We start from the raw sequence: 15,195 nt of genomic DNA on the forward strand, positions 1-15,195 counted from the left end.
CAGGGATTAAGTCGTGGTTATCTTAACCGCTGGTTAGTGGGGTATTGTGCACATTACTAATTTCTCACGGTTAGGCAATAAGCCCTAACATGGGTTAGGCTAATAAGACCTAACAGTGACAAAACGTCACTAATTGGGTGACTGGACCCAATAGTGGTATGACCATCGTCACACGGGTGGCAATACCAGATATTAATTATAGTAATCGCTCTTATGCTGTAATTTATAACTATGTGTCATTTTATCAAAATGAATGATTCACTCAGTATTTCCCGCTGACAAAACCCTTTTTAAAACACGTTTCAGGTAATTACAGTATATTGGAGTAAGAATTGGATCCAGCACTGAAGGACTTCAAGAAGTGGCTTATTTTATTAATTAAATCAAATTAAGAAATATCATTTTTATTAAAAGCTACCTTTGTAAAACATGGAATTTATTCCATCTATTTAAATAAAATCCGGTGTTTCTAAACTCTGATATTTTTCCTAACTCACGGTCCTGATGAAATTTCCGCTGCAATGTTTTCCAAAAATAATCACCGGTACCACTGGACTGCTCACGGCACCCGATTCCGTCCAGGGTGGGTCGGGGGTCGTGACAGAAGGTGGTATCAGAGCCACTGCTTTAAGCCTATAAGTGTTGTGATAATAATACTTAAGCTTAAATAAAAAGAGTTAGGAGATTTCTATTAAATGGTAGCACAGCTGATAGCAGTTAGACTTGAACATAAGAAAAGATGCCTTAGTATAAGCTAAGTCACTGGTTTACACAATTAGGTGTTATGATAATACCTAAGTGAAATGGAGAATTAGAAACTTAATATTATCTGATAGCACTCCGGATGGTATTTAGACTTGAACTTAAGAATTTTGCCTTAAAATAAACTTTAAGGTAAATTACTTATATAAGTATAATGGATACTGGTATGACGGTTAGGAGGCAATAGCACTTAATTGCTATTTATTCTTGCTTACTAATATTATTTGGTCTAGAATAAGATATGTTATGGGAATACAAATTTTCTTGATTCTGGATAAAAGCCCTAATGAAAGAGGCACTTTTTGAAAAGATACTATTTATGGGAAATAGAAAATTTTCTCCGGCAAAACTGGGTCTAGAGTAGCAGACTCTCCAGCTTGTCCGGACATATTGAGATTACCGCTCCGGCGCGAACCGGATAAGACGGGGTAAAGGATATGTCAAATCAGTGACAAGATTTCCCTAAATAGTATCATGACCAAATACCTGAGTGGTTCTTGGAAATATGAATCTGTTAAATACATTGACCTAATAAATGGTATGTTTATTTCAGCATGTGAAATATGTGATTATATAGATAGGTATATCTATAAGGAAATTCCAAAAACATAAGAATTGACAAATTGAAATAAAACACAAGCATCCGTGTCTAGAATTCTTTATCAGGAATCTCTTTTCCAATATCAAACATTATTTTGTTTGATCATTTACCTCGTAACTCATACAATGAGAACCCTTTAAAGATGGGATATCATCGAAAGTATAAAAATTTACAATACACAAGTAAGAAACATATAAAGTTGTGCTAATGCACCAGAAAACACATGAAACTTAAAATATACGTCCACAGACGTTGAAATATATCACACACGACTTTCCAAGGCAAGACCTTTGAAAAGTATAAATTAAGCACGATGACACCAATACTAATTCTGTCAGTAGAAAACTACTAATCAAAAAGAAGCACTTTGCCACGTGATCCTATAAACGATCTACATTTCACTGAGGTACGTTGGAACAAGATTTCACAATCATTGGTGCACAGTCTAACCTAAGTCATAATTATTATCACTGAAAAAGGAGTCACATACCTTTGCAAATTCCCTATTCCATTTCAGTTCATTCGACATTCCTTGATAATGGCACTTAACAACGGTTATCACACAAAATTCCAGATAAAAGTTCTTATATTCCCTTCGTAGCAATTCCGACTTCTGCCTATAATAAGTTGACTTTCGTGTTCTTGTAATGGTCATCATACCATAAAGAATTCTTTCATAATAGCAAATAGTGATCTATCTCGTTTCTTGGTAAATCCATACACTATTTGTTGTGCATGTGGTTCATATGAGTTATAAGACCCTAGGAAGGCTTCATTCAAAATTATTGTTTTATCCAACCTCAAATATCATTTCATTATACTTGATCTTTGCATTACCGCGTTTGGCAAAATGATTACTCTTTGATATTTGATCGATAAATTTTTCCTTTGAAAAACTCGATTTCCTTTTAATGGTATACATGGTTTTGTTGTAACCATGTCAGAACTTTCTTGAACTCATTTTGTTTACACCAAAGTTCAATTGTTTGAACTTGCTCGCATTTTCGTATTCAATTCAAAATCCCATATGATGGATTGGAGCCATCATATTCAAAATAGTCCCAACAAGCACTTCAATTCTCTTAAACCATAGCATGCTTGTTTAGTCTTCGAATTCATCAAATCATTTCTTTGATTACGATCACCTTGTGGTGACATTCTTCACAAAATTTAAAAATTGCGCTAATCTCGTTTAAATTATTTATTTTTGGTGAATATTTGTAATAAAATATTAATAATAGTAGGTATTAATAGTATTTTTAGGTATTAAGGTTATTATCAAGACAGGTATTGGATAGCGTAGCCTTAGTTAGGCATGGACTGATCACCTATGCTTAAACAAGACAGCACTAACCAATATCCAACAATGATAATAACTATTTAATATATATAAATTAAGTCATCATACTTATTTAGTAAATTTCAATTATATATATATATATAAATATTTTATATTATATATATAGATATATATATATATACTTTGTACTGTAAAGAGAAGATATATTTTAATAGAACAATTAAAGGGACGAATAAAATTATCTAAATAATTGTCTAAGTATTCATGAACAAGACATATTATAAATAAATGTTCATCTTATAGAAATATTCTTTTATAAAATATATATATTAAAATATCAAATGTTATTTACACAAACCAATATTTAAGTATGCTTGATATTAAAATAAACATTTATTATCTTATTTTTATGATTTAAAATACCTCATTATAAAATCTTATAGTTAAACACACTTGATTTAAAAAAAAATGGTAATCGTAAGTTCTAGAATATTGGGTAAACCTATATCATTATTTTGTCACAATTTACCACGGGTTTTGATATTTTAAACCTATCTATATTTATTTATTATTCTACTTTATGATAACATAAAAGGAAAAGGTATTTAATAAATCAAAATATCACCTATCCTTAAATAAAACATTTTGATTAAAATCATCTGAATACAATTATGTATTAAGACAAAAATACACTTGTCTTCTCATGTATTCTTACAAATCACCCATCTCATCACATTGATTTTCTCATATCATAATTCAATATTTGACGAATCATTTTCATGTTTCCATTTCATTTTGAACCTGTCAATCTTAAGTCTTCCTTAGGTACCAATCAAAGTAAGTTTTCTTCTGACAAAGAAATTTTATTAATTCCAAAAAGTTCTTCACATTCATTCTAAAAATCTATACATCATATATCTTCTGGCTTAAACATAATCACCTTGGAAACTATATCATTTCATCGGAATGTCTCATCTTTTGAAATATCCAGATTCGCTTCCTTGAAACTCTCAATTTCGAAAACAGTGAATTTATTCGGTCATCATTATTAAATTCTTTCAATCATTACAAACACTTTGTAGCGTCCGAATAGATTTGTAGCATGTGCTAAACCCTATTCATACGCCATTCATTTGATTTGTCATATTCTTGGTACAATTATGTACTCAGATTATGATACACTAAACTCTATTGTCCAGTACCATTTAAGTAAACGATATTGATTTTCGAATAATCATTAACAAATCATTTTCCATACTTCCATTCATAAATAGATATTTATCAATTCAGAACCTTCCTTAATTGATCAAAGAAAATTCATTTCGGATATTGAATCCAATTGTTCCTATAAGTCATTTTTATTTTCAAAATTCATACCCTCAAAATATCCTTTGATTCCATTCCACGATACATTGTTTCTCTTAATTAGAAGAAGAAACATAACCCAAGAAAATATCATAATCCAAATCTCGAGGACGAGATTTTTATTAAGGTGGGGAGGATGTAACAACTGTCACTAAAATCCATAATTAGGATGGTAATTAGCTATTAAGAAAACCCTAATTGAGAAACCCAAGTAATTCTGCACTAACCCTAAAATTTCCAGAACAATCAGAATCAGGATCAGGGCCCCTAAAACTCAGGGGGGGATAAACCCTAGCTAACGATTATCTTCATAACTCTCTATCAAAATCGAATTTTATGAAACTGTCAACACAGCAAGCCTAGTTACACACGTAGCTACCCTATGAACATAGGTTACCACTCGCGTAGCGCGACGCCCATGGGGGTACCCCTCGCGCTACGCGACGGTGTCAAATTTCATGTATAAATAGAGGAGTCTGGGACTTGAATTCTGTCTTTGAAACGACGTAAAAACTCGCTGTGTACGTCAAGTTATAGTAGAAACAATACAACAAACACACACGGGTCTCGAATTGCTGCCGCAATCAGGATAATAACTCGATCGCTATTACGATTCAACGTCCGATCGATTATAACTATCCAACGATAGTCCAGATGCTGCTCAATTGAGCTTGTACTTTGATTATTCGTCGTGATTTCGACTTGAATATTAGAGTGCTGTTCGAATTCGGACTATGCTCTGTTATTCGTTGTGAATCCGATTGAATTATCGAGTATTGCACTGATTAATCGCTGTGAAGGTTTAATCTCGTGAATTGACGTAACTGCTATTAAATTACCTACCTAGTTGTGTGCACTAGGTTACAAGGATAAATCAATAGGCTAAGCTCTGCCTGTATAAATCTGCAATATATCAAGGCTTATCTGTAGACTAAACTTTGGCCGTATGAAACTGCATGATTATAATGTGAGTCATTCCCCTTTTACAAACTCTTTTCTCACAGTTTGTGAGTCATTCTTCTTTTTAAATTGTTTTCTCACCGTTTGTGAGTAAGTATTACAATACCTTAAATTATTTTCAAAGTGTTATAATTACAGGGATTAAGTCGTGGTTATCTTAACCGCTGGTTAGTGGGGTATTGTGCACATTACTAATTTCTCACGGTTAGGCAATAAGCCCTAACATGGGTTAGGCTAATAAGACCTAACAGTGACAAAACGTCACTAATTGGGTGACTGGACCCAATAGTGGTATGACCATCGTCACACGGGTGACAATACCAGATATTAATTAAGATACTGCCATAGTAATCGCTCTTATGCTGTAATTTATAACTATGTGTCATTTTATCAAAATGAATGATTCACTCAGTATTTCCCGCTGACAAAACCCTTTTTAAAACACGTTTCAGGTAATTACAGTATATTGGAGTAAGAATTGGATCCAGCACTGAAGGACTTCAAGAAGTGGCTTATTTTATTAATTAAATCAAATTAAGAAATATCATTTTTATTAAAAGCTACCTTTGTAAAACATGGAATTTATTCCATCTATTTAAATAAAATCCGGTGTTTCTAAACTCTGATATTTTTCCTAACTCACGGTCCTGATGAAATTTCCGCTGCAATGTTTTCCAAAAATAATCACCGGTACCACTGGACTGCTCACGGCACCCGATTCCGTCCAGGGTGGGTCGGGGGTCGTGACAGCTCCATCGTGGTGGATCCTTTCCTTCTCCAAGGTGCGTTCGGTAAAACACGCATGCTGGGCTTCGCGAATAAGGGTTTCGAGATGATGCTGGGCGGGAATATTAGGAATGCTAAGCAAATAGCTTCGTCTGCTGAGAGCGTCGGCAACGACATTTGCTTTGCCTGGGTGGTAACGGATCTCACAGCCGTAATCGTTGAGAAGTTCTACCCATCGGCGTTGACGCATATTAAGTTCTCTCTGGTCAAAGATATATTGTAGGCTCCTATGATCGGTGAAGATTGTACACTTGGTACCATAAAGGTAGTGTCGCCAAATCTTCAACGCAAAAACAACTGCGCCTAGCTCGAGGTCGTGGGTTGTATAGTTCTTCTCGTGGATCTTGAGCTTATGAGATGCGTAGGCGATAACCTTGTCTCGTTGCATGAGAACACAACCAAGACCAAGGTTCGAGGCATCGCAATAGACAATGAAGTCCGCGTTTCCGTCGGGTAAAGTGAGGATAGGAGCATTGCAAAGCATGTGCTTGAGGGTTTGGAAAGCAGACTCTTGTTCAGTTCCCCAAACAAAAGGCTTGTCTTTATGCGTGAGAGCGGTAAGCGGCACAATGATTTTAGAGAACCCTTTGATAAGTCGACGATAATAGCCCGCTAGTCCAAGAAAAGAACGGACTTCAGATGGGTTCTTCGATGTAACCCAACTCTTAACTGCTTCAATCTTCGCGGAATCGACATGAATACCTTGACTATTGACAATGTGACCGAGGAATTGAACCTTCCCCAGCCAAAATTCGCACTTGGAGAACTTGGCATAGAGTCGATTCCCTTGGAGTAGCTCGAGAACCAAACGTAGATGTTGCGCGTGTTCGGCTTTCGACTTGGAATAGATCAGGATATCATCGATGAACACGATAACGAAGCAGTCAAGAAATGATTTACACACCCGATTCATCAGATCCATGAAAAACGCGGGTGCGTTAGTTAAACCAAAAGGCATAACAACGAACTCATAGTGGCTGTATCGAGTGCGAAATGTGGTTTTGGGTATATCCTCCTCTTGAATGCGTAGCTAGTGATAGCCTGAGCGTAGATCGATCTTCAAGAAACACATAGCACCTTGTAGCTGATCAAACAAAACATCGATTCGAGGCAGGGGATAGCGATTCTTGATTGTTAGCTTATTCAACTCCCGATAGTCGATGCACATCCGAAACGACCCATCCTTCTTTTTGACGAAAAGGACTGGTGCGCCCCATGGAGAGGTGCTCGGGCGAATGAAGCCTTTATCAAGTAATTCCTGGAGCTGACTCGAGATTTCACGCATTTCAGACGGAGCGAGTCGATAAGGAGCTCTAGCAATAGGGTTGGCTCCAGGAATGAATTCGATACGAAAGTCGATATCACGACTTGGCGGAAGTCCGGGAAGATCCTCAGGAAAGACGTTAGGAAATTCTCGAACCACTGGAACATCGTTTACACCTGGCCTCCCTTTCTTTTCCTTCTCAGCTCCTACAATGTTAGCCAAGAAAGCTCTGAATTCCTTGCGGAGATACTTGCTAGCTTAGGTACACAACATAAGCTTAAGACCTTTCGAGGGAGTTTCACCATAAACACATAATATATCACCGTTAGCGAGCGCGAATCGAATCATCTTATCAAAGAACATAACTTCAGCATGGTTTTCGCGAAGAAAGTCCATGCCTACTATGATGTCAAAACTTCCAAGCTGCATCGGAATAAGGTCAATCGAAAACATGTGATTGTTGAGTTCAAGAGTACAATCACGAAGAACAGAATTGACGATGACGGTTCTTCCGGTGGCGACTTCGACATCGAACGTCGAGGGGAGATGGGAGCGCTTACGATTAAGGAGCTTCTCGAATTCAAACGACACAAAACAGTTATCGGCTCCAGTATCAAACAAACACGAAGCATAAATATCGTTTACGAGAAACGTACCATTAACCACATTGTTGTCGGCTTGTGCTTGGTGCGCGTTGATGTTGAACGTTCTGGCGCGGGCGGCTTGTTGCTGTTGCTGTTGAGGCTGTTGCTGCTGGTGTTGCTATTGCTGAGGCTGCTGCTGCTGGGGCTCTTGTTTCACAACCCTGTTCGGACACATGTTCGCGAAGTGGTTGGGATCACCAAACGCGAAGCAGACTCTGGCGTTGACCGCGGGTGCCTGAGCCGCTTGTTGGCCTTGAGGGGCTGGGAGCAGAGCCTGATGAGCAGTGGCTTGAGCTGGTGCTTGGCGGGGACCAGTACGGCAGTTAGCAGTGAAGTGGTTGTACATATTGCAGTGCGCGCAAAATCGGCAGGCGATACCCACCTGGTGATGATAAGTACAGGTTGGGCAAGCAGGGTGAGGACCTGTATATGCACGCTATGCAGGCGGTGCATGGGTAACTGGTGCTGGTGCTGGTTGGTGCTGGGGTTGCTGCTAAGCCGGTACGGCTTGGAGTGGAGCAGCAGTGGTTGTGACAGCACAGTTCTTGTTGCTGGAGTTGCTGTTGTTGCTGTTGTTGTTCTTCCTCTTGCGGCGAGAGGACTTCGATGATTTCGATGTGGTGGCGTCAGCGGTTGGCGCGGTGGTAGCTTGGTGCAGGTTCTTTGAAGCTTTATCCCAAAAACCAGCTTTTACTCGCTTGTCGTTGATTTCAGCGGCAAGTAAGTAAGTTTCTTCGATTGTTGCTGGCTTTGAGGCTTGCACAAAATCTGCAACACAATCCGGCAGAGCGCGGATGTACTTCTTGATTGTGATGTTAGTAGTCTTCACCTGGTCGGGACAGATAATGCTGAGCTGCTTGAAGCAAGCAGTCAGGGGAGCGTTGTCACCATCTTTTTGCTTGATGTGCCAGAATTCATCCTCCAACTTTTGGCGCTCATGGGGAGGGCAGAACTCTTCGAGCATAACGTTCTTCAACTCGTCCCATGACAGACCATAGGCTGCATCATTTTCGTGCTTGTTCCTTTCGGTCGTCCACCAGTCTAGTGCGCGGGACTGGAAAACGCCGATAGCATTCAGAGTGCGGAGATTGTCACGACATCCACTCTGACGCAAAGTGACTTCGATCGAGTCGAACCATTGAAACAAAGCCGTAGGGCCTTCTTCACCAGCGAACTCTTTCGGTCCGCATGCCTTAAACTGTTTGAAGCTGAAAGCAGCTGAAGGAGTAGCTTTGGGAGTCTCGGTCCTGGATTCTTCAGACGATTTGCTCACAGTCTCGAATAGTTCACTCACGATCTTAGGAACTACCTTTGCTACTTCCTTAGCGACGAGTGCAGCAAGGCGTTTGTCTCTCTGTTCTTGACGAGTAACTCGTGGGTGACGGGGTCCAGATGACGACATTGTCTGCAACAGACATCGTCATAGGTCTCAGACACAACATAGTCGAATCTCACCTCACACGTCTAACACTACTAAAGCTTAGGAACACGTATAATCACGCAAGCACATAGACATATAATCATAGATTCACGTAAGCACATAAGCACGTAACGCACAGAAACACAGAAGCAAATACGCATGTAATCACAAGATGCAGTCAGAATACAGAAACCTATCATTCAAACCCTGCGCGCGTTTGAGAATAGCGTTCGCGAATAACATAGCGAGTAGTATAGTATAATCGAATAGCATAGCAAGCAACATAGCGTCAGGTTGTTCCTCATGTAGTAGCGATTTGTCAGCGTTTTGAGATAGAGGTGTAGTGCGAGTCGTGTGTGTCGATCAAAGCGATAGCGAAAAAAGATTAAGTCACCAAAAATCGTAACATATTAACAGGTAAAATCACATAAAAAACATAAAATCCACAAAAATAGCAATTATCAGAGTCGGCAGTAGCGAACTCAGAATTGAAACACATAAAAATCGCGAAATAGATTGTCTGTGGCTATATAGACATCGACTAACCAAAGCGGTTCAACTATTCTCAGAGACTTTCGGTGCACACTTTGGCCTTCGGGACTGTGCTCTTGCCTCGAATCTGGGCGATCGACACGCATCCTTCCAGTCATATCGTGACTTCAAGTCATTGGAGTCCGTCGAGACTTTGGTGATAGTTTTGTAAAACCAAAATGAGATCGGAACGAGTCGTCAAGGTTCGGGTTTCACCCCTGACTTAACAACTTTGCTCCTGTTTTAATAATATAGAAGATAATTGTGCGTCAAAGTATGGATTTCACTCCTGATTCAACGCAAATTCTCGTGTTTATAGATAAAAATGCGGGTTGAATAGGCGATTTGGTCGAGAGTTTGCGGTTTTCACACCTAATCTCGACCTAATCGCTTGCTCATTTTGAAATAATGGAGTGCAGAGATAGTGTAGTGTAGGCGGGAATAACGAGAATAGCAAGTAACCTCGTACAGCACCCCTAAGGGTACGCACAAGTCGGTCTGTTGGTTCCTAACTATAGACTAGTTCTAAGACATCGGCCCGGACTTGGTCGAGTCTTGCCTAATTCCTAAAGTTATGGCTCTGATACCAATCTGTCACACCCCAACCGATGGCGGAATCATCGGGGCGCGGCACTGAGCGAAACAGATTGTCCAGAAGTTTCAATAACAACTATAATTACCAATTATTTAAAGCAACACGAACCATACCATGTCATAAAAGATAACATAATTATTACAGACAATATCTAGTCAAATTGTTCTGTTCTGACAACTCAGATTTTTATTACAGACAATTGTTTATTGATCTAGGTCTTTCCTAGCCTCGATTTCACAGCAAGCTAAGCATATAAGCATCCTAAGCACCTGTCACATACGTTAAAGTAACAGTTAATACACATAGTGTAAAGGTGAGCATACAAGTTTAATAGATATAATAAAGTTCGAAATCGTTACGCATAACCAAGACGTACACAATGTAAAATGAGGCATGTTAGTTATCGACATGAACCTATCGATACCAATGACTGCGAGTTGACTGCCCAAGGCAGTTCGTAATACACACTCACCACTGTGAGCCATGTAACAGATTGTCCTTAACAAACCCTGAGTGAACAGGTGCCGAGTCCAAATTATCGTTGTTAAGGCAGGTAGACAGCATTCCATGTGTAAACATAACAAACAAGCATTCATTAAGTCGCATATAACATGCGGTAATTGGTTACCGATTAAAGTATTACGTAGTGTGTTCGATGTGATTTTGAATGCGTAGCTAGTGATAGCCTGAGCATAGATCGATCTTCAAGAAACACATAGCACCTTGTAGCTGATCAAACAAAACATAGATTCGAGGCAGGGGATAGCGATTCTTGATTGTTAGCTTATTCAACTCCCGATAGTCGATGCACATCCGAAACGACCCATCCTTCTTTTTGACGAAAAGGACTGGTGCGCCCCATGGAGAAGTGCTCGGGCGAATGAAGCCTTTATCAAGTAATTCCTGGAGCTGGCTCGAGAGTTCACGCATTTTAGACGGAGCGAGTCAATAAGGAGCTCTAGCAATAGGGTTGGCTCCAGGAATGAATTCGATACGAAAGTCGATATCACGACTTGGGGAAGTCCGGGAAGATCCTCAGGAAAGACGTTAGGAAATTCTCGAACCACTGGAACATCGTTTACACCTGGCCTCCCTTTCTTTTCCTTCTCAGCTCCTACAATGTTAGCTAAGAAAGCTCTGAATTCCTTGCGGAGATACTTGCTAGCTTGGGTACACGACATAAGCTTAAGACCTTTCGAGGGAGTTTCACCATAAACACATAATATATCACCGTTAGCGAGCGCGAATCGAATCATCTTATCGAAGAACATAACTTCAGCATGGTTTTCGCGAAGAAAGTCCATGCCTACTATGATGTCAAAACTTCCAAGCTGCATCGGAATAAGGTCAATCGGAAACATGTGATTGTTGAGTTCAAGAGTACAATCACGAAGAACAGAATTGCGTCGACGGTTCTTTTGGTGGAGACTTCGACATCGAACGTCGAGGGGAGATGGGAGCGCTTACGATTAAGGAGCTTCTCGAATTCAAACGACACAAAACAGTTATCGGCTCCAGTATCAAACAAACACGAAGCATAAATACCGTTTACGAGAAACGTACCATTAACCACATTGTTGTCGGCTTGTGCTTGGTGCGCGTTGATGTTGAACGTTCTGGCGCGGGCGGCTTGTTGCTGTTGCTGTTGAGACTGTTGCTGCTGGTGTTGCTATTGCTGAGGCTGCTGCTGCTGGGGCTCTTGTTTCACAACCCTGTTCGGACACATGTTCGCGAAGTGGTTGGGATCACCCCACGCGAAGCAGACTCTGGCGTTGACCGCGGGTGCCTGAGCCGCTTGTTGGCCTTGAGGGGCTGGGAGCAGAGCCTGATGAGCAGTGGCTTGAGCTGGTGCTTGGCGGGGACCAGTACGGCAGTTAGCAGTGAAGTGGTTGTACATATTGCAGTGCGCGCAAAATTGGCAGGCGATACCCACCTGGTGATGATAAGTACAGGTTGGGCAAGCAGGGTGAGGACCTGTATATGCACGCTATGCAGGCGGTGCATGGGTAACTGGTGCTGGTGCTGGTCGGTGCTGGGGTTGCTGCTAAGCCGGTACGGCTTGGAGTGGAGCAGCAGTGGTTGTGACAGCACAGTTCTTGTTGCTGGAGTTGCTGTTGTTGTTCTTCCTCTTGCGGCGAGAGGACTTCGATGATTTCGATGCGGTGGCGTCAGGCGGTTGGCGCGGTGGTAGCTTGGTGCAGATTCTTTGAAGCTTTATCCCAAAAACCAGCTTTTACTCGCTTGTCGTTGATTTCAGCGGCAAGTAAGTAAGTTTCTTCGATTGTTGCTGGCTTTGAGGCTTGCACAAAATCTGCAACACAATCCGGCAGAGCGCGGATGTACTTCTTGATTGTGATGTCAGTAGTCTTCACCTGGTCGGGACAGATAATGCTGAGCTGCTTGAAGCAAGCAGTCAGGGGAGCGTTGTCACCATCTTTTTGCTTGATGTGCCAGAATTCATCCTCCAACTTTTGGCGCTCATGGGGAGGGCAGAACTCTTCGAGCATAACATTCTTCAACTCGTCCCATGATAGACCATAGGCTGCATCATTTCCGCGCTTGTTCCTTTCGGTCGTCCACCAGTCTAGTGCGCGAGACTGGAAAACGCCGATAGCATTCAGAGTGCGGAGATTGTCAGGACATCCACTCTGACGCAAAGTGACTTCGATCGAGTCGAACCATTGAAACAAAGCCGTAGGGCCTTCTTCACCAGCGAACTCTTTCGGTCTGCATGCCTTAAACTGTTTGAAGCTGAAAGCAGCTGAAGGAGTAGCTTTGGGAGTCTCGGTCCTGGATTCTTCAGACGATTTGCTCACAGTCTCGAATAGTTCACTCACGATCTTAGGAACTACCTTTGCTACTTCCTTAGCGACGAGTGCAGCAAGGCGTTTGTCTCTCTGTTCTTGACGAGTAACTCGTGGGTGACGGGGTCCAGATGATGGTCCATATGACGACATTGTCTGCAACAGACATCGTTATAGGTCTCAGACACAACATAGTCGAATCTCACCTCACACGTCTAACACTACTAAAGCTTAGGAACACGTATAATCACGCAAGCACATAGGCATATAATCACAGATTCACGTAAGCACAGAAGCACATAAGCACGTAAGGCACAGAAACACAGAAGCACATACGCATGTAATCACAAGATGCAGTCAGAGTACAGAAACCTATCATTCAAACCCTGCGCGCGTTTGAGAATAGCGTTCGCGAATAACATAGCGAGTAGTATAGTATAATCGAATAGCATAGCAAGCAACATAGCGTCAGGTTGTTCCACATGTAGTAGCGATTTGTCAGCGTTTTGAGATAGAGGTGTAGTGCGAGTCGTGTGTGTCGATCAAAGCGATAGCGAAAAAAGATTAAGTCACCAAAAATCGTAACATATTAACAGGTAAAATCACATAAAAAACATAAAATCCACAAAAATAGCAATTATCAGAGTCGGCAGTAGCGAACTCGGAATTGAAACACATAAAAATCGCGAAATAGATTGTCTGTGGCTATATAGACATCGACTAACCAAAGCGGTTCAACTATTCTCAGAGACTTTCGGTGCACACTTTGGCCTTCGGGACTGTGCTCTTGCCTCGAATCTGGGCGATCGACACGCATCCTTCCAGTCATATCGTGACTTCAAGTCATTGGAGTCCGTCGAGACTTTGGTGAGAGTTTTGTAAAACCAAAATGAGATCGGAACGAGTCATCAAGGTTCGGGTTTCACCCCTGACTTAACAACTTTGCTCCTGTTTTTATAATATAGAAGAGAATTGAGTATGGATTTCACTCCTGATTCAACGCAAATTCTCGTGTTTATAGATAAAAATGCGGGTCGAATAGGCGATTTGGTCGAGAGTTTGCGGTTTTCACACCTAATCTCGACCTAATCACTTGCTCATTTTGAAATAATGGAGTGCAGAGATAGTGTAGTGTAGGCGGGAATAACGAGAATAGCAAGTAAGCGCGTACAGCACCCCTAAGGGTACGCGCAACTGATGGCGGAATCATCGGGGCGCGGCACTGAGCGAAACATCGGCCCGGACTTGGTCGAGTCTTGCCTAATTCCCTAAAGTTATGGCTCTGATACCAATCTGTCACACCCCAACTGATGGCGGAATCATCGGGGCGCGGCACTGAGCGAAACAGATTGTCCAGAAGTTTCAATAACAACTATAATTACCAGTTATTTAAAGCAACACGAACCATACCATGTCATAAAAGATAACATAATTATTACAGACAAGATCTAGTCAAATTGTTCTGTTCTGACAACTCAGATTTTTATTACAGACAATTGTTTATTGATCTAGGTCTTTCCTAGCCTCGATTTCACAGCAAGCTAAGCATATAAGCATCCTAAGCACCTGTCACATACGTTAAAGTAACAGTTAATACACATAGTGTAAAGGTGAGCATACAAGTTTAATAGATATAATAAAGTTCGAAATCGTTACGCATAACCAGCACGTACACAATGTAAAATGAGGCATGTTAGTCATCGACATGAACCTATCGATACCAATGACTGCGAGTTGACTGCCCAAGGCAGTTCGTAATACACACTCACCACTGTGAGCCATGTAACAGATTGTCCTTAACAAACCCTGAGTGAACAGGTGCCGAGTCCAAATAAATAGTATTATCGTTGTTAAGGCAGGTAGATAGCATTCCATGTGTAAACATAACAAACAAGCATTCATTAAGTCGCATATAACATGCGGTAATTGGTTACCGATTAAAGTATTACGTAGTGTGTTCGATGTGATTTAGAATAAGTAACGTCTGTAACACCCAAAAGTGCGTAAAGCAAAAAGGGATCGAGTATACTCATAGCGATTGGTGGATTGAAGGGAGCGCTAGAGAGTAAGGTTAGCCTGATCAGAACGATAGCATAACGATAAGCGACGCGTAAAACGATGCAAGGTGCAAGTGGGTCAGACAGCAAGTTCGATCGGATGGTA

Source organism: Helianthus annuus, chromosome 17 (assembly GCF_002127325.2).
Source record: "Helianthus annuus cultivar XRQ/B chromosome 17, HanXRQr2.0-SUNRISE, whole genome shotgun sequence".
NCBI classification, from domain to species: Eukaryota; Viridiplantae; Streptophyta; class Magnoliopsida; order Asterales; family Asteraceae; genus Helianthus; species Helianthus annuus.